We start from the raw sequence: 21,533 nt of genomic DNA, 5'->3' as shown, positions 1-21,533 counted from the left end.
TATGTAACTCCATTTCCAAAGTACCATTACAGCAAGCAATCAGTATACAAATTTTTAATATTTTGCATTTCTCACATCAATCCTTCAAGGATCTGGTATTGTACACTTATAACATATCTCACTTCAAACTAGCCATGTGTCAAGTGTTCAATCACCATATAGTGGCTTATGGCATAGCTCTGACACCAAGACAGTTGTTCCCAATGTTTTGTCCTCAGGATCCTTTAGGGGAATCTGATGAAAACTGTGGACTCTCCTCCCAGAAAAAAAAAAAATCCACATTCATGTACAACCCTACATAGTTGGTTTTTTTTTTTTGTGGGGGGTGGTGGTGCGGGGTGTTGTGAAGTTCTAGAAGTCCATCTTGGGCTCAAATCATCCCAAACTGCCATAAGTTTATCACCTGTCCCCCATTTTTTTAAATGACCATTTTGATTTACATAAATTATTTAAAATGAAAACTGTATATGATTTGTATAAAAGACAAATGACATTTTCCCCAATCGAAAGACATTCAGTATAAGGCACAGTCCTGCACCCAAAGATTTGTCCTTCCTCAAATGCTGTAACATTCAGTTGAGAAACACTGAAAGAGCAAAGGGAATTCTCCAGGTCCCCATGTAGTAGGTCAGGTGCAACCTGGTTGGGGGCCCAAGCCCTGTTTGATGATAAGAAGAGTGTTTTCCTGGAGTATCATTCCTTGAGCAGGTATGGTAAACACAGGTAGGCTTTAAGGATCTGAGGTTTCTAATCCTCTCTGATTTTTACATTTCTGCAAAGCTTTTCAGAAAGACTTTATTACCCCCTTCTGTTTTATTATGCTTACACTCCTCAGATCATTCTAACTTTATTCAATTATTAAATGAGGTTTTTTTTTTTTTTGGGGTGGGGGTTACTAGGGATTGAACCCAGGGATGCTCTACTACTGAGCCTCATTCCCAATCCTTTTTATTTTTATTTTTTATTTTGAGACAGAGTCTTGCTAGGTTAATGAGTCTGGTCCCAAACTTGCAATCCTTCTATCTCAGCTTCCCAAGTTGCTGGGATTATAGGCCTGCTCCACCATGCCTGGCATCAATTATTAAATGAGTTTTAAAGAGGTGTTGCCTCAAAGAGATAACTTGATTCAAGGTGTATGACTCTGAGAGGGCCTCTGTTGCTAAAATCCCATAAGAGTTCAGTTGAGATGTTCACCCATTCCAGAAAGGCAGTTATATTACAGGTCTGACCACCTGGGCAGGGGCATCCGTGCCCCGAATTGTTTGAGTGTGTTGAGTTAACCATAATGCTCTGCTCCACAGCCACACCTGTGCAGCTATGATGGTTTTCGGGTTTTGTTCAGTGATCAACTTTTTCTTTGAGCCAAAGGAGGGTGCATACAACCCATTCTCTGAGTTTTATCTGAATGATGAGGTATTTTGACCCTTCTGCTCATCTAGACTCCTGGTGATCTATCTCATACGAACTTTTTAGAGCCATATTACCTGCACATACTAAAGTACTTAAGGCCCATATACCCAATAGCCACACTAGAAGAAGTTATAAAACATTTCCAGCCTCCCCCAAGTTTCCTTCAGGCCCCTGTCTTCACCTCCCCCTCAACACCCAGGAGTTACCTGTTATGACTTTCATCATCATTAATCCATTTGAGGTTTTTTTATTTGGGGGTTGGTTTGTTTTTATTTCATTTTTTTTTCGGTTTATTGCCTGTTCTGGAACTTCTTACATGTCATATTACTTAATACACACTCTTCTGCATTTGATACTTTTTGCTCAGTGTAACATAAGTGAGATTCATCTATGTTGTTCCAACTCTCAGTATTTCATTACTTTTTCTTGCTGAGTAGTACTGATTATATGGATACACCACAGTTTATTTATTCTTCAATTGAATAATAGAAAACTGAGTTATTTCCAATTTGGGACTGACTTTGAGGGGTCATAGGCATTTCTCTTGGTCTTTTACTTAAGGGTAGATTTTGTAGATTGTGGGTTAAGTTTCCAAACAGTTTTCCAAAGTAATCATACAAACTTAAACTGCCACCCATGGTGTACAGCGGCTCCACGTCCTCCCCAACCCTTGGCACTGCCAGTCTTTTTACCCGTAGTCATTCTGCTCGCTGTATAGTGACAGCCCACTGTAGCTTAAAAGTGCATTCTCACCTAAGACAAGTGAGTTAACTCATAACTAAATATTGTAGTTCATCAACTTTTTAAATTCTTGACTCAGAGTACTACATGTCAATAGTTACTAACCCTTTTAAGGAATTCTAACTATTTCTCTTCCTGAGAGTCATGATGCCTAATTGTATGCTCATCCTAGTTTTGTCAAATGAAAACACTTCTCAGCCACACTCAAGTGTGGAATCCCCAGGTTGCTTAAGGCAGAACTGGCATTGCTACCTCAGTCTCCTTGCACTGAGCTTTTCCCCACAGACACAAGGCAATATGCCTGTTCAATCACATCCACTGAGCATTTATTGAGCACCTACTTTGTTCCAGGTACCGTACAGGGAACTAAGGAAGCAACAGAGAACTAGAAATAGTCTTCTCATTCTTTAAAGGCTCACAGCCTGGTGAGGGGGACAACATGTGAGCATGCCAGCCAGGCACAGTGGTGCATGCCTGTAAACCCAGTAGCTCAGGAGGCTGAGACAGGTGGATCGCGAGTTCAAAGCCAGTCTCAGCAACGGCGAGGCGCTAAGCAACTCAGTGAGACCCTGTCTCTAATACAAAATTGGGCTGAGGATGTGGCTCAGTGGTTGAGTGCCCCTGAGTTCAATCCCTAGTACCCAAAATAAATTAATAAATAAAATTGAAAAAAAAAAATGAGCATACCATTGTCATGCAGATTAAGTGCTTAGAGAAATGTGCATGTTCTTGGGCCTTTGGGGCCCAGAGCAAAGGTCCTTGAGGAGAGCAAGGAGACCCTTCCCAGAGGAGTGTCAACCAAGTGAGGGTCACAGGAAAGAGGGGGAGGACATCCCAGGAGCCAGCTACCCTGCCTGGGCTTTTCTAAGATTGCTGGGCATCTGGAGCCTTAAGCACATGCAAGAGGAAACTTGCAAAAGATGTCACCAGGATGTGAAACCCACACGGGGCCAGTCATGGAGATGTACTGAGGTCAAACTGTATTTTGCAGAATTTCAGCCCAGAGAATCTCCTTTTCGGTTTACTTACAAGCAGGCTGTTCTTTGACTCTTGTTTCTGACCCCTGAGTTTTAACTTCTATGCATCTTTTTAGGTTATAGAGCATGTTAGGCTTCTTTCAAGCTTCTTTTATGGATATAAACACATTTTCTATTAGACTGGTTGGAGCCAATGTGTACTTTCCCATATATGGTGTGTAAGAATTGTAGTTTCTTAATTAGGAGCTTTCCGGGCCCAGCACCCTGGCCCACCCAGCAGGTCTGAGTGTGGCATAGGTCCCCTCTTAGCTTTCTTGTAAGTTTTTCCATTGGCGTTAGCTTTTTCCCTTTGGATTAGAGCAGTAAGACAGATGCATATTCCTAATAAAGGACCTGCTCATCTAAATCAAGCCAGTCCTGATAGTTTCTAGGACTTTCTCCCTCAAGCACAACAGAGGCATCCTTGGGGTATCAAAATTACTTCCCTTTTATTCAACACACTTTTACATAACATGAGTCTCTTTCCATTTTCCAGGCAGCTTTCTAACTACATAACACAGAGCAACTCATTTAGTTCTTGTGACCTCCTCTCAGGTGGACAATGTTATTTCCATTTTACCGATGAGGAAACTGAGGCACTAAGAGGTTAAGTAACTTTCCCAAACCACAGATGAGATTTGAACCTCACATGCATGCTTATAAATATTATTCTGTGCTGCCTTTTTTTATTTTTTAAAATACATGTCAAATATCTAGGAGAAACTCAGAGAAAGTTTATTCAGCAAACATTGAGCAACTGCCTGGTGGGGGGAGGGGGTGAGTCAGCAACATTTTTTGCCTCAGGAATTCTTAACCTATTTGGGGAGACAGATGAAAACAAATGATGTTTGTAATGCAATGTTAACCAGAGGAGGAAAGTAACATTTTTCCTGAGAAAGTAAAGGAAGGACTTAGGTATAAAAGTCAAGTTCCCTACCCTTCAGGAAATGGAGCAAGCAGAAGCAGCACTTAGATCTATAATAAGGCAAAGCTAGTTTGGGAGGTGTCACTGTGCCTGCAGGTGCAAGATGCTGAGGTACACTGTGGAGAATGTGCAGGTGATAGAACTGGTGGCAGGGTAGCAGTGGGCGCTGGATTAGGGATCTTGTACAATAGAATGAAGAGTAGGTCATTATCTTGTACCCCGTGGAAAGTCTGTTGAGTAGATAAACCACTTTCTACAAAAGACCCAACCTGCATAATCTCAGAGAGAGGATGAAAACTAGAAGTGCAGGACATTTAGCATCTAGGAGCATCCGATGGGCTGATAGTAAAATAAAGAGTCTGAATTAAAACAGATGGGGGGGGGGTGGACAAGGAAACAGGTAGGGAGGGCAAGAGGGAGAGACGTAGGAATAAAATGTGCAAGGAAGGAGAGAACAGTCTACCAAAAGGAAGGAAAGAAGGATGGAGGGGTGGAGGGAAGAAAAGAGGCGGGCAAAAAGAATGGAAAAGATAAGAGAATAATATATGTCCCTACCTTAAAAAATATCTTATGGTGAAATATTACTGGCCCAACACCTAGATGCTTCAGACTTTCTGAAGAATTCGCTCAGCCAGATTTTGTTTTGGTAATCCAGCAGCAGTTATTTTCATGGCATTGCCATAGCCCACTGAGATGACTTCTATCTGAAGATAATTTGTCAAGTTTATGTAAGACTTCATTTAGGGGGCATTGCCTTGGCATGCAAACAAGCTTCCAGACCTTACACACCAGCAGAAACATGTTCTCTGAAGAGTGCAATAAAGCAAATGAAATTCATTGTCAGGCACCCACCCCCTACCTCGGAACAAACAAGGGGCATTTCCAGAAAACTGCTTTGTTGGTGTTTAAACAAAACACACACCTGAAATTCATCCTCTCAGTTATCAATCCTGAATCTTAATGGCTTCAAACCCAAGGAAACGTTAAACATGTGGGGATCATGAATTCTTATTTCAAGCCAAATGATTGTTTCCCTCTTCACCAGTTATAAGCAGCGTAATTAGTGAAATGAACTCTCTCTCTCTCTCTCTCTCTCTCTCTCTCTCTCTCTCTCTCTCTCTCTCTCTCTCTCTCTCTCTCTCTCTCTCTCTCTCTCTCTCTCTCTCTCTCTCTCCCTCCCCCCCTCCCCCCCCCTCTCTGGGCAGTTATTATTATCAGGCTCAGGGGGGCCTTGAGCTGGAGCCGGGCGGGGAGTGCGTGCTCTGATCGTGCTGTAGACGTGGGTAAGGTAGCGTGTCAGGTGTTAGCTATCCAGGCAGCCTGCTGATGTTAAAGGAGTCTCATTTCACCCCGGGGCTTGGGTTACCTGAGTCTTGCTCCTTGTCCTGCTGTACTCTGGCTTCCCCAGAGCAGGCAGGGAGGCATGGTGTGGAGTCCCCAGCCTGAGAGCAGCCTGGAGCTGTGAACTGTTTGTCTGGGAGGTGCATTATGTGGCCAAATCTGTGCAGCCACGACGCCAGCCCAGCGTCGGTCAACATGGGCATCTGAGATGGATTTCAAGAGCGTGTAATTGGGGTAGCTCAGCCCCATACGTGCAGGACTTGGCTTTGGTTCCAAGCAGTTTATTTGCTTAGAAACACTTCATTCTGTCTCACCGGTACATTGGATAGAAGAAGTTCGTGGCCAGGGTATGGAGATGTCCACAGATCTTCGGAGCCCCAGAACAGCAAGGTAAGTGTCAAGCCATACCTGTGACATTCTCTGTTTCCTGTAGACCAAGGCTGTCCATATTCAGGGCATGGGCTTTAATGGTCCACTCCTCTTGAAATTCTGAGGGTGGGGTGATGCACACATACTTGTCTGGTCATTCTTTTGTGTCTTGAAGTCACAAAGAGAAAATGTCACTCCTTGATTTTGAAGCATTTTTCTGGGAGACAAGGATAATAAAGGGATATAGCATAGATGTTAATGCTGTATTTTCTAAACTTTAAAAAAAATTAAGGAGATGCATAAAAGGAAAATTCATGGTCTCCCTATTCTGAAGTAAGATATTGAAAGAATATATGAAGAGAAAATTGCAGTCTGTACCTCGGGCCATACTTTGAGGGACGTTCAGGACCTCCAGTGCTATCCTTGAGGAAACCACTGGAATGTTTCGCAGAATAGTTCCAAAGAAGCTGAGAGTTTAGAGATGTTTCATGTCACACAGAAAGGTGGAGAGAACTGGAAATGTTTGTCCTGGAGAAAACAAGACTGCAGGAGTAGCAGCAGCTATTCCCGAGGATGGGAAAGACTGAACTAGACTAGGAAACATGTGTCCTGTCATCCTGGGGAAAAGGGTTTCATGTTTGGGGAAGGGCTAGGGGGAAACGGATCCCTTGACAATTTGATAAATTTTTAAATAGAGACCCACTCTTCCAAAAATGCATGTATTATAAGTGCAAAACTGGCACTTAATATAAGGATTTCATGAGCCCTGGAAAGTCTATACAGAACCCCTGTCCTGGACGGTAGGACTCACAGTGAATGAACATCTCAGAACTTTTGGCTTGACTTCAGGGAGACTTCTCAGTTTGGTAAATGGTACAGTGGAACTGGGTTTTCCACTTCCCCACCAGTAGAATCTGAATGAATCATTGTGGGGAGGTGGGGGAGGGGAGTGTACTTGAGCTTTATTGTCACCAAGACCTGGATTGAGATGCAGATGATGGTGTTTTGCTTCTAGCTGGGTGTCCTTGGACAAATTATTTAATCCTGCTGAATATCCATCCACTCGGCTGGGAAAGGGAAGCAAAATCTATTATAGGTGATCAGGGTGATTAAATGACAAAAGGTGGGTAAAATGCTTATCCCAGTACTAGAGTAGACTGTGAAGAAAAATCAGAGTTTCTAATTCTCAAAGGTCACGAATTGAAAGGAAGAACAAGAACTACATAAGCCCTCCTAATTATATTCCCTTTTTACTGTTAAGAATATTGCAGACAGCATTCTAGCTTTGTGTGGGAAGTTACAATACATCTCTAACTCCAAATATGCACCAGATTTATATCTTTAAAGAACTTTTAAAATGAATTGAAAGGCGATATTATGGTATCTTGAAGGTTTTTTTTTTTATTCTTAAAGCATTCTAACCAAAGTGTGAATGAACAGTACAGAAAATGAAATGTACTTGAAATAACTCAAAGTGTTTTCAGTGAGGAGGAACCTATCCTCGATTTCCATTTAAGAGAGGAGGAAATTAGCTTGCATTTTAAGGTAATACTTAATGGGAAAGAAAAGTAACTATATACCAGATGAAAAAGGATCATGCTAAATAATAATAGAGTATATAATAGAAGCTAAATGCCTGTCTTTGAGATTTTAGAAAGCAACATGATTTTCAAAGTCTTTTAAAAATGTCCAATTGGGATAAGATCTGGAGGATGTGAATGTTTGGTGGGTGGCAAGATTTTTCTTGGCAGCTTGCAGGATGTTTGCTGCAGGTGAATTGTATTGAATTGACCAAGCAATTCAAATTTGCCTCTGTCCCAGGCCTTTCCTGGATAGGAAAGGGGGACGGGACGTCTCACCTTCAAGCCAGGTTCATACACCTGAAATGAGTGGTGCAAGCCATGATTTTCCAAGTTATTGAGAGGAAAGAGAAAAGGATGCAGTTGATGACAGCCTTTGTGGAAGAGTTGAGAATGAGCTGAGCTTCCAACTTTAGCAAGAAGTTACCAGCTTCCCAGCCCACTAACTGGCAGCACCGTTCATCCAAGGGTTTAATCCAAAAACCTAGAAATCATACCTTCTTCCTCCTTCCCTATCCCCGAACCCAGACTCTCAGCAACCCTTACATATTCTTCCTCCAAAATGTATATGGAGTCTGCTCACTTCTGCTAATCTACATTTCCATCCTCCAGGGTCATGCCAACATCATGCCACTGAGTTGTCTCACTGGTCCATCGACTGATGAGCTCTTTCCATTTTTGACCCATCCTCCAATGCATTTCCCACAAAGCAGTCAGTGATGAAGTCACTACCTCAATTTAAACTCTTTAAATGTTTGCACTGGACTAAAAATAAAACCTTTGCTCCTGTCCATGTCTACCAGACCCTGTATGATGTGGCCCAGCCCCACTGATCTCACCCATGGCTTCTTTGCACCTTGGCTCCCCATGGCTGAGGACTCTGGCTTCCTCTGATTCTTTGATCTAGTTAGATGTGCAATAGGGGGAAATGAAATGTATTGAAAGCTATTAAAGGAGATCGGTTCTCAAAATTAGCAGGAGAGCTTGGTTTTATAATGATGATGTCACACGAAGGTGGGCATATACATGGGAAATGTAGGAAATGGGTTGATTTCAAGGACCTCTGGGAAGGATCCTTTGTTATCTCAATTTATCTTCACATCAGCTTTATTAAATTCTTGCCCATGATAATTTATGGAATTCCCTCCCACCAAGAAGGACAGTGAGTCTGGACTATGTAGCAGGTATGGTGGTAGGCACAGAAGCTATAATGATAAGAAAGTAGACATGGAGACCCTACCTTCTTGGCACTTTGCAGCAGGCGACGGAGGGGCGTAGACAATTACAACAGAGGATAATTATAATGAGGAGTTTTACAAGATACCATAAGAAAACATGGGTGGGGCACCTAACTCAGAGTTGGGAAGTCAAGGAAAGCTTCCCAAGGGAAGCACTATTTTAGCTGAAGCTTGAAATAGTGGAAAGTAGGGCATGAGGCAGGCGCATGTATTCAAATATTCTTGGCTTGGGAAACAGGACAGGCAAAAAGAGAGTACAGTTGCCCCTGGTGTCCGTGAGGGGATTGGTTTCAGGATGCATACCCCCATCCCACCTACTGTTGACACCATCATCTGCAGATGCTCAGTTCCTTACATAAAATGGCCCAGTATTTGCATGGAACCTGCTCACATCTTCTCATAGGCTTGGAAGCATTTCCAGAGTAGTTGTAACACCCAATACATAACTGGCAATATAAGCAAATTTTACGTGTATTGTTTAAGGATTAATGACAGGAAAAGTCTGTACATGTTCAGTACAGATGCAATATTTTCAAATATTTTTCCATCCACGGGTTGATTGAATCAACAGAGGTGGATTCCACGGATGAGGAGGACCAACTGTATTAATGGAGAACATGACATGTTTCTGAAACCCAGAAAGGTTCAGGATGGTGGCAACATGGTGGGGAAAGGGGGGAACTGGAGAGAAAAGAAACTATGAATAGTAAGCAGCGACCTATACGTACAACACCTTGTAAGCCATAATAAGGTGTTTAGATCTATTCCTGGCAAATGAGCAGTAGGATTGCATGGTCTGATCTGTGCTTTCAAGAGCTCACTCTGGGTGGAGTAGGAAGAGGGGCTAAGTCTGTCTGAAAGGCTGTTCTGGAATCCAAGGGAAATATAATGTTGCTATGCACCAACGTAGAAGTAGAAAGGATGGAAAGTCTAGAAGAGAGATTTAAAAGAAGAATCCACATGACTTAGAGATGGACTGAATGATGTAGAGATGAGGGAGGGGGAAAAAATGACTCCTGAGTTTCCACCAAGAGTATTTGCAAGTTCCAGCCTCCTACCTGCTTTGGACAGGAAGTAGCTGTATTTACAATTTCCAAACTCCTACCTGCTTTGGACAGGGCAAGCCAGCCCCCCAGGGAATGAATAAAGGTGTTTCCTTGTCCCAACTGGCCTCCAGTCCCTCTTACACAGGCCCTCGTTTACATGTGGATGAGTAAATGTCTGGACTGGGTGGCGTTTTATAAGCTTAATGGACATGTGAATGTGAGAGACAGACACTGAAAGATGACAGTAGATATCTGCTTGAGACACAGCCCAATTAATTTAATGCCTGTGACATCATCCCACATTAGTTTAAGGCTTCTTAAATGAGTAGCTCTTGTTTTACTTGTTATTTAAACTCTTGTTAAACAGTGTGCTGCCATGAGAAAGAGTGTTCCTGTGGAGGAGAATTTCTCAGCAGCAACGCTGTTGACATTTTGGGCTGAATAATCTTGTTGTGAGGGAGCCCTGTGCATTGGTAGGGTAGTTAGCAGCATCTCTGGCCTCTACCCACTAGATTCCAGTATTGAAACACCCCACCCCCACACCCGATGGTGACAATCAGATGTCACCAGACTTTGCCAAATGTCCAGTGGGGGACAAAATTACCCCAGTTAAGAGCAATGGTTTTCAAAATGGGCTTACACCAGGAGCATCAGCATCTCCAGAGGACGTGTTAGGACTGTGAGTTCTGTGGCCCTGACTAGAGCTACAGAGAAATTCTAGGGGAGGGTCCCAGCAATCTATTTAAGACGCCCTTCATGCATGCCAGTTTGAGGATGCCTTAGAGCAAGTGAACAGTCACTCAAGTTTCGAGAGAGAACGTGATTTCTGTAAAGAAAAATGTTGAATAAGAGAAATTGCGCGTTGAATGAGAGAAACTTGCCCTTTTCTTTTAAGAGAAGCAAGTATTTTATCTTCTTTTGGAAAAGCAAAGCTATTAATAGTTTCCTATCATGGAAAATTCTTACAAATGGCCATTTTAAATCACTTGAGAAGTTGGTTACTCTGAACAGAATTCTTTTTTCTTTTGAAAAACTCAGCCAGGGATAGCATGATTGGGTATCAGACAGAGTCGGCATGTGGAATAATGTTTTGCGAGCAGAAGAGAAACGAGATACACAGCTTCCACTGTGGCAGGCGGCTTCTGTGCAGTTAGCAGGCGCACTTCCCTGCCCCAGGGCGGGGTGGCTTGGGACCCAAAGCCAGATGTCTGTTCAAAGGAAACCTTTCCTCAGTTTTTTTCCTTAGCTTCCTTTCCCCTCATTTGTTCACTCTTTCCCACTCAAACATGACTTAGCAGGAGAGTAGAGTTTTCCAACTTATTGAAGCAACAGTTTTAATAGTGCAGCCTACAGAATATAAAAGTTCGGATCACCATTCTATTCTTCAAGAGTATTTTCAAATTCTGTGTATTGCTGAAGAATTCCAAAATCCAAAAATCATTTTTTTTTTCCAGAAAAGGAAAATGGCTCTCCACTTAACCAGTTGTTTTAACTTAAAAGCACATGTATGCCAAAGTAAGAAAAAATAATTTAGTAAGATTTCATTCTTTAATTTATTCATTTTTTTCAACTATTGATTTTTTTCAAAAAGTATGCACCTTTGACGTTGTAACATCGCACACAACAACTATATTCTCTGACCTCATGGATCTTTTCTTTCTTTCTTATTTATTTAATATTTGTAGGGAGGGGATGAGGGGAAAGACAGAAAACAATTCAGTATTTCAAATTTGGGGTTGTACTCTGTTGGTGGGTTATGAGATCAATTTAGTGGATCACAATTAACTTTTTTTCTTGTTTTTTTAAATAAACGAGAATGAAGAAACTAGACATCATTCTCCCACAAACCGTTGCATGGGTTGCGGGGGAAGGGCAAGGATCTATGTAAAATATGACATTGCCAGCTTAGAAAGTTTGAAAAATACTGAAATTTTTGAAATATCAAAATAAGTGAAATGATTTCAGATGGGAATGCATGCTGTGGAAGACCAAGGGTTTGGGGTAGAAAGTAACAGAACTGTGAGCTGCAGGGAGAAGGCCTCTCTGGTGGGAGAACAGCATTCCAGCCAGATGTGGCTGAGGAGAGAAGGCCTCACGGGAGTTGGTGGGGAAGACCTTTCCAGAAAAAGGGAAGATGAAGTGCAGAGGTTTCATTTGAGACCTGAATGGCTGGAGAGCAGAACCTAAACGGCAAAGAATGGGCAGTTAGATTCTATCTTCCCTTAAGAAGGAAGATTCTAGAACTTTTGGTTGGTAAGCACACAAAAACAAAAGGGAGACATGAACTTATTCCACATACCCAGGAAATTGTCACCTCAGAGACATGGAAAATCCAATTCAAATTGCTGTAGAAAGAAAAATAAATACTCAGTTAAAATTCAGCAATTTTAACTTTGAGTTTCTACCATGGGCAAAGCATTACCTACGGTGAATCCAGTGATTAACAAGGGTTTTAAGATGTTAGTGTATGGTTTTCGGTCCACAGGTATGCAAAAGACCAAAGGTGATACTTTATTAATAAAACCGTCAACTCTTTCTCCTTTGTTAAAAGGCCTGCTCCACATGTCTCAAAGTTATATTTCTCTGTTTGGATCTATAGCAAAGATTGCATTCACTCCAGAACCATTTCTGCCTAGTTAGCTACCTGCTGTGTTCTGGATTTCAAAACGGGGATGATCTGTACCACCAGTGATTTTTATATACTAAGACTTGAAACAAAGATTTGCAAAGAGACAAAATTTTCATGATGCCCAAATTCTACACTCTAAGGCTCCCTGATTCTTTCATAGAACCCCAGTTTCTAAACTCAGCAGCACTTTGGCAAGAGTTATGCCTGTGTAGTGACATACTTATTTATTTATTTTTTTGGTCATTGCCTTTTTTTAATTTTGTGATCAGTTATACATGACAGCAGAATGCTCTTTGATTCATTGTATACAAATGGAGCAGAATTTTTCATTTCTCTGATTGTTCCCAAAGTAGGGTCACACCATTCGTGCAATGATACATGTACCTAGGGTAATGATGACTGCCTCATTCCACCATCTTTCCTACCCCCATGCCCCTCTTCTCTGCTTTGCCCCATCCAAAGTTCCTCTACTCATCCCATGCCCTACTTCCATAATGGATCAGCAACCACTTATCAGATAAAACATTCAGCCTTTGATTTTGGGGGATTGGTTTACTTCGCTAAGCATGATATTCTCTAACTCCATCCATTTACCTGCAAATGCCATAATTTTATTCTCTTTTATTGCTACGTAATACTCCACTGTGTATATATACCACAATGTCTTTATCCATTTAACTATTAAAGGGCATCTAGGTTGGTTTCACAGATTGGCTGTTGTGAATTGTGCTGCTATGAACATTGAAGTGGCTGCATCACTGTAGTATAGACCCAGCAATGGGATAGCTGGGTCAAATGGTGGTTCCATTCCAAGTTCTCTAAGGAATCTCCAACTGCTTTCCAGATTGGCTGCAACAATTTGCAGTCCCGCCAGCAATGTGTGAGTGTGCCTTTTCCTCCATATCCTCACCAACACTTATTGTTGTCTGTATTCTTGATAACTGACGTTCTGACTGGTGTGAGATGAAATCTTGCAGAAGTTTTGATTTGCATTTCTCTAATTACTGGAGATGTTGGACATTTTTTCATATATTTGTTGATGGACTGTGTATCTTCTTCTGAGAAGTGTCTGTTCAGCTTCTTAGCCCATTTATTGATTGTACCATTTGTTTGGAGTTTTTTGTTTGTTTGTTTTTGGTTTTGTGTGTGTGTGTGTGGTTTTGGGGGTTTTTTTGTTGTTTGTTTTTTGGTGTTAAGTTTTTTGAGTTCTTTATATATCCTGGAGATTAGTGCTCTATCTGATGTGCATGTTGCAAAAATTTGCTCCCAAACTGTAGGCTCTCTCATTACCTCATTGATGTTTATTTTGCTGAGAATATTTTTAGTTTGAATTCATTCCGTTTATTGATTCTTGATTTTATTTCTTGCGCTTTAGGAGTCTAGTTAAGGGAGCCGGGGCCTAATCTGACATGATGAAGATTTGGGCCTACTTTTTCTTTTATTAGGCATAGGGTCTCTGGTCTAATTCCTAAGTCTTTAATCTACTTTGAGTTGTTTTGCATGGTGAGAAAGAGGGGACATACTTATTCTTGCTATTACCATAATCATTTTAATGTGCTCTACCTTCTGTCTATCTCTCAGTGAGTCCAGTTGTATAGCCTGTACCTTCTTCAAAACTCTACTTCCTATCTTTTGCACTATGTGCACAGAATTCACGGGGGGGTCATCAATGATGACAAGAGAAGCTAGCTTACTGGTTAATAGCCTTGATAACAGTGGTCTATGGGGCCTGGGGCTATTGGCAAATGGTCTGGAAACCCTGGAGGCAATGTTTTACACCTTAGCTCCTTAGCTCAAGGCAATTGGAATTTGGTACACATTTTTGAGTGTAGAAATCACAGGGATACTCCTGAAGGAAAGGAGTTCAGCAAATGGTTTAGGACAGCAGTTTGCAATCACATTAAGAGCCAACTAATGCTTACGTTCTTTCAAGCAATAATTTTGGAATCTTCTGGACTACTTCTTAAATCTTTTTTTCTAGAGGAAAAAATATGGAATTCAGAACTGAATTTTGGCACAGAAATGTTATTTGTGGCATTATTGGTATTTGGAAATCAATCAAATATCTTTAAATATAAGATTGTTATATATATAATGTTGTGTCTACATAGTGGGCTATTTAAGTCATTAAAGCTGTTGGTCATGAAGAGACTGGCATATGGAAATGGTTAATTATAACATAGGTGGAAAATGATAAAATGGAAATTTATGAGATAATTTCAACTATTGTATATGCAAAACAGATTATAGCAAAACTAAAGGAAAATAGTTGAGAAATCTGGATAGTTGCTTTGCTAGTCTTTTTTTTTTTTAATTTTTTATACTTTTCACTTTTTCTACAGTGAGCATATGTTCCTTTATGTTCCAAACAAATAAGTTTTAGCTCAAACATTACCATGTTATATCTCTTCAGTGAGTGTAAAAATAATTCATGGTTTCAAGTAGTGTTTCACATACATATGGCACTGTGTAGGTTGTCAAAATTCACCCGCCAACATCTGTGAGTACATACTTGTTTAGTTGAATCACAAATTATTGCCAAGTAATAAAGCAATATTAATATATTGTGATTTATTGTTGAAAGTATTTATAAAAACAATCTAGAATTCTCATAGGAAACTTCGTTATTTTAGGGGGAACAAAAAAGAATATAATTTTGGTTTGCTTTTAAAAATGGGACTTTCTTAAGAACCTTATGATATGCTAATTAATTAGCTCATACTAAATTTTGTCAGTTAATTGTATGAAAATGTAGAGAACCTATTCGCACACAGATAGATTTTTAGCTCTCTAGAAGTTTCATCCATAACCCCCACACCCCAAGTGATTACAAGGCATTACATATTATTTTCTACAAGGTAAAGTGTCAATTCAAAGATTCAAGTAATATAATAAAGTAGTAGGAGAAGGTTTAAGCCTAATACATTCAGTGTCTTCACCAAAGTCCTCAGACTATGCCAGGCCTTAGAAAAAAGACCAGCTATTCTGTTCACCTTTCAAGGTGGGTGATGGGGCACCTCCATTCCTAGAGACCACGTCAGTTGGCTATGTGCAGGCAGATAAAAGAAAACTTATGCTGTTCTTTGGGAGAAGTTCTCCCTTGTTCCTTAGCCCCATTTATAACTTCTGCTCTCAGGGAGTCTCTATTTATGACCAATCATCTTGGCCTGTGCACCGAGTCTCAGTGTGAGGACTAAAGCCCTCTGTGGAAGGCAGCTTCATAGAATTGACCGCACTGTTGACGATTCTGCCTCCTCCTTGTGGGTGGTCTGAGACAGGGAAATCTGAGCTATTCAGCACAGGCCTGTCGTGTGCCAGGAAATTTAGATTCAGGGAGCTGTTATCTATTATAGTTATGAGCCTCCCGAAAACCAGAATTACAGGTAACTAATATTCCCTCTGTGTGCCAAAGCAAACCTAAACCTTTAATCCCCAATTGACTGGGCTATTAATATTAAAATGGTTTCTTTTATATAGCATGCGCAATGATTTGTTAGTCTCTGGGCCAAAGCAATAAAATCATTGAAGGGCTTTAACTTTGAAGCATTTCTAAATGAACCAAGGAGAAGTAGGTTATCTGTTGGAAAAGACACTTTTTGAAGTTCACTGCGGGAGGAGATAGACTCAGATTTCTTGGTAATGAACTTGATTTTAGAAAAATGGTCCAGGAGTCTTGTTGGAAGGAGCCAAGCAGGATTAAATGAAGGCAAACTTGATTTTGAATGCTGCATAGAACTGGGTGCAAGTTCCTGGACTTTTCTAATCTTTCCTTTCCTCATCTAAAAAATGGAGATGATCATAATTACTCTTCATAGTAGATCTGGAGGGAAAGCCTGGTTCCTTTGATGTGCAATTCCCAGACATCTTTTCCTCCAGTATTAAAATGTTTCAACTCATTGCAACCCATCTGCCCTTATGATGAAAATATACTTCTTTTTTTTCAGTAATTATAATGCAACTTGCAAAACATCATATCTTAACTAGTTTTAAAACAAATACCACCTATTTTTTGTCCCGATATATATGAACAGATAGTAATAATTATAACTGCACCCTCCCCCTTGACCTCATCCCACACAAAAAAATTTCTATTGCTAGCAGAAACTCCAAGAGTTGGGTATTGGTGCTACATCTACTACCCCTCCTAATACTACCATATACAACCTATCCTCTACTTGATAATTCTTACCTCTATCCCCTTGCACTCTATAGAAATGAATTTCAAGGTCAAAACAGAAATGAATGCCCAGGGATATTGATATCTGAGAAGTCTGTTATGCAAAAAAAAAAAAAAAAAGAGGGAAAAATATGTGGGCAAGTTCAAATTCATGCCTGGAAGATAGATTCTGATATTGAGAGAACAAAGGAAAGAAGCAAATACATTTAGGATAATAATTCCTGAAGATGAAGCAACAATACAGCCTTTTGTATATTAACTGTATGCCAGCTGCATCTATAGCAGTGGTAGATGAACTTGACTCACCCAAGGACCTTGGGCTCCTGGACCCTGTCCCCCCACTCCAGAGCTTCTGATTTGATGGGTCTGGGATAAGGTCAGATAACCTGCATTTCTAATGTAGTCCCAGATGACAATGATTATGATGGCCAAGGAAATACACTTTGAGAACACAGATCTGTGTAATTCAGACAATGAATTTAGGAACTTTCATTTCTTCTTACCGTCTATCATAGTTTCAATAGCTTTGGAATTATCTGTTCTTTAAAAGACAGATGGAACCCAGCTATGAAATTACTTAATCCTGGGACTTCCCCCCCTCTTTTAAATATTAAACTTTTAGTCATCATTTCAATCTCTTTTTCTTACATTTTTATCCTACTACTTGTGTCTATGAATTCCTAATTTAGTGTGAAATAATCCATTTTTCTAGGTTTTCACATATATTGTAATAGGTTTAAATGTAGTTCTTCCTTATTTTCATTTTCTGAGCATCTGTTTCTTTCCTCAGTCCTAATATTTTCCCCATTCTGTCTCTAGTCACACTTGTGAGCTTATTTATTTTGCAAAATAATCAGTTATTGAATTGAATTATTCAAACATTATTATCCCCTACTTTATTTCCATATTTATCTTTATAGTTCATTTTTCATATATTATTTAGGTTTATTATTTTGTTCTTTATGAAACTTCCTAAAATGAGTACTATGTTTATTTATTATTAGTATTTCAATAACAAGTCTATAGTATTTGTAAACTATCCATTTTCCTCTGAGTTCCGTTTTAGCTGTGTACCATAAGTTTTGGTAGGAAATAATTCTTTTTCATTGATACTAGTTTGTCATTTTGATTTTGTTTTTCTCATTATTCTAAAGCATATTTCTTTATTTTTCAAGTAATTATAATTTACTAGCAATTGCTTTCTTATAGAATATCAACTTTATTTGCTTATGATCTAAGATTATGGCTTATTAAAATAAACTTTAAAAAATAAAAATAAACTTCTTAAAAATTTTTGGTCTTGTGAATTGTATTTTATTAATGTTCCATGGACAACCAGAAATCTATTTTACTAATTCATATCATATGAATTCTGTATAAAACTTTATTAGATTATATGGTCTGTTATTCAAATCTTTATATCTTGCCTTGTATTGGGATCTTGATCAGTACTGAAAGTGTGAAAATTATTTTCCAAATCCAACATTACCTTTATTCCAAACCTGATGAGGAAAATGTAGGCTTAAGAAAAAAATGCCAGTTTCACTTACACACAGAGAGACAAACTTTTTAATAAAATATTACCAAGTAAACTCCAGACCTCTCAAAACAAGAATACACTTGATTAAAAGGGACTTATTCCTATAATGTAAAATGATTTTAAAATGGTTAAAAATCAAGACATCTGTCAAATAATTTGTCTCATGAGTAAAGGAGGGAAAAGATTATAATAGTACCAGTGGAAAAGACATTTGCAAAGTTCGGCAGCCTTTTTAATTTTAAAAACTTAATTACCATATTTCTATTTACATGTAGTAAAAGACCATCCACCAAAAGCTAACAAATAACAAAACTCTACATGGTGAAACTCTCAGGCTTTTTTTCAGTAAGATTGGGCATAAGAGAATGTATTCATTATCTATAGTCACAATAATGGCACATAACATGCTCAAACCTAGCAAGTAATAATAAGCATGTATGTACCCACAGTCTAAGGGGTGCAGGGCTCAGGCTGGGTTTGCTTACACATCTGTGTTTGGCTACAGACCCTCTAGGCAGCTCAGTCACCACCATGAAGCATGCTCAGGTATCTGAGACTGACTGGCTGTGGGCTGATCCAGGATAGCCTTTACTAGAATAATGGGAAAATTGTACTCTCTACAACATTCTCGTCCTACAGCAGGCTAGCCCAACCATGCTGTCAGGGCAGTGGCAGAGGCACACGAGCAAGTCCAGCATCTGTGTCATCATTCAGGCTTATGCTTACATCCTGTCTGCTAACATTACAGCCAAAACACTCACATGGATAAACCTAGCAGGGCAGAGCATGAGGGTACTGCAAGGATTCAAGGCGAAGACCTGAATAGGTGGAGAAGTGACACCTGAGACCATCTTCACCATCTTTTATAGATAAAATTGTTGCTTCCACTTTTGTTTCAGAAGTCCCAGTGAATTTAGAGGATGAGGAATCATTGGCATAATTAATGTAACCCAATGAGTAATCCTTTTTTGTTGATGATATGATTGTATGCCTGTAAAAGTCCAAGGACTCCAATAAAAACCTGCTACAGCCCATAAAGATATTTGACAAAGTGGTTGAATTCAAAAACAAATATAGAAAAATCAATAGGTATTCTTTATAATTAAACCCTCCAAAAATATTTATTGAACACTGACTGAATACCAAGCCATGCATCTGGTTCCTGGAAATATAGCAATGAACAAAAAAGTTTCCTTTTCTTCATAGAGCTGAGATCTTAGTTGGGGCAAATAGAAAATAAACCACACAGAAGTAAGCAAGCCAGGCCATGACAAGCTTCTAGAAAAAAGGCAGAGTGTACAGCAACTGCTTGGCAGACAAGGTGAGTGGCAGGCGGTGTGAGCAGGTCCCTGTGGGGTGCTCAGGGAAGGCTTCACAGATAAGAAGTTAGCATCTGAGTAGGCATAAGGTCCATGAGGAATCCTGCCATGCAGATAGCAATGACAAGCACGCTGCATTCCAGGCAGAGGGAACAGCAAGTTCATAGGCTCTAAGACAAGGTTATGTGAAGTGGTTTGGTTTCTAAGAATTGTCAGTTACAAATGGAAAAGGTAGGTCACCCTAAAAACCCAAATTACAAATATACCTAACAAGAAATGATAATTTAAAGGACATAAAACAAGACCTGTTTTAAAAAAATATTTTAAACAAAAACAGAGGAGACTAACTTGCCTTACTAGATACTTGAACATATTGAAATGACTATATCAAGCAACATGAGATTGGCAAAGGGTAAACACATGAATCTCGGTATAGCAGATAGAACTAAAATTATAACCCTACTTACTGGCATATTCAAAAGTTAATTATAGGTGAAGGCCTAAAGGTGCATATTTTTTTAATTAAGCAGAAAAGCATATTGGCTATCTGTTGATGCTATAACAAATTATTACAAATCTTGCAGCTTAAGCAATGCAAGTGCATGAACGTATGATTCTACAGGTAAGAATTCTGATGTAGGTCTCACACGGTAAGGTATCAGCAGGGCCCCGTTCCTTTCTGGAGACTTGGAGATTCCATTTGCTTACCATTCCCAGAGGGAGCCCACAGCCCTGGGCTTATAGCTCCCTTCCTCCACCTTTAAAGTCAGGAGCATTGCCTCTTGCTGACCCTTATTCCCTAGATATGGCTTCCTCTGACCATATTGGAACAGGTTTGCTCTCTCAAGATCTTGCGTGCCTAGACTGGGCCCACTTGGATAATCTGGGACAGTCTCCCATCTCAAGGTCCCTTAATCACATCTGTAGAGTCCTTTTTGCCATGTAAACCAGCTTGTGCTCAGGTCCTGGACATGAGGGCATGGGCATCTTTGGGGACTTTGTGCCCACCCCAAACAGCTTAGAGAAAATTATGGAGAATATTTTTATAACCCAGGTTTCAGGGACGTGTTTGTAATCAACAGGGAACTAACTCATGAGGAACAAATAACAAGATAAGCACACTATACCATGTAATTTTTAAAAATAGACAGTATAACCAAACATACCATAATAAAAAAAACTAAATTAAAAAAATAGGCTAGGTGTCTCACATGTAGCAAAATGTTAATGTCTACATTTTCATTGAATCTCTAAGAATTGACATTCAAAAAAAATCTTTTGAAAAATGTGGAAAAGTTATAGTCGACTGACTAAAAAACAAACCCACTTGGTCAATCAAACCACATGAAAATACCCCCGACCTCAATAGTTTTCAGAAAAATGTACAAGTTCATGGTAGCAATGAGTACGTTGATTTGCTGAGGCTGCCAAAACAAATCATCACAAGCTTGGTGGCTTAAAATAACAGGAATTTATTCTCTCCCAATTCTGGAGGAAAAAAGTCCAAAATTAAGGTAGTAACTGGGCCACTCTTTCTCTGAAGGCTCTAGAAGGGTCCATCCTTGACCTTCAGGGTCTTGTGGCTCCAGATGTTCATTGGTGTGTGGTATGCCTAACTCCAATCTCTATTTCTGTATTCATATGGCCCCTATGGGTCTCTCCCCTCTGTCTCTTATAAGGATCCTTGTCATTGGATTTAGGGCTCACCAGATAATCCAGTAGAATCTTATATACAGATCCTTAATTATATCTGCAAAAGCCCTCTTTACAGCCATGATCATAGATTCCAGGGATTTTGATTATCATGAACGTACCTTTTGGGCAGGGATCATTCAGTTACTACAGTGAGATATGATCTCTCCCATAAAACTAGTAAATGTTTAAAGGAGTGATAATACCCACCATTGTGATAAACGAAGAGAGGAAGTTTAGAGGGGACTTCTAACACATTCCTGTGGCTTTGTGAACTTTTGAAAAGCAATTTTTCAAACTCTGTTAATACAGCATACCCACACATATCATGGGTCATATGACTCAGCTTCTAGAAACTAGCCCTTAAAAATTAAAGGATTTAAGAGTCTCTGTACAAGAATTTTATTGCATCATTGTTGTAAGGGAAAGAAGAATCTGTAAACAAAGTAGATATTCAGCAACTGGGGAGTGGTTGGGGGAAAAAAGTGTGTGAGGTATACCTATACCATG

At 39.7% G+C, this 21,533-nt stretch overlaps 1 protein-coding gene across 5 annotated transcripts in view; it reads left to right on the top strand.

Annotated features, from left to right (window-relative positions):
• The window catches only part of Thrb (thyroid hormone receptor beta), a 374,654-nt gene that overhangs the window by 165,772 nt on the left and 187,349 nt on the right, over window positions 1-21,533 (top strand). The window lies entirely within an intron of this gene.

This window comes from Marmota monax, unplaced genomic scaffold, assembly GCF_021218885.2.
Source record: "Marmota monax isolate L192 unplaced genomic scaffold, Marmota_monax_Labrador192_F-V1.1 WCK01_AAM20220418_F8-fsc00152, whole genome shotgun sequence".
Taxonomy (NCBI): domain Eukaryota; kingdom Metazoa; phylum Chordata; class Mammalia; order Rodentia; family Sciuridae; genus Marmota; species Marmota monax.
Note: the sequence above shows the minus strand (reverse complement) of the source record. Positions and strands in the feature narration are given on the sequence as shown.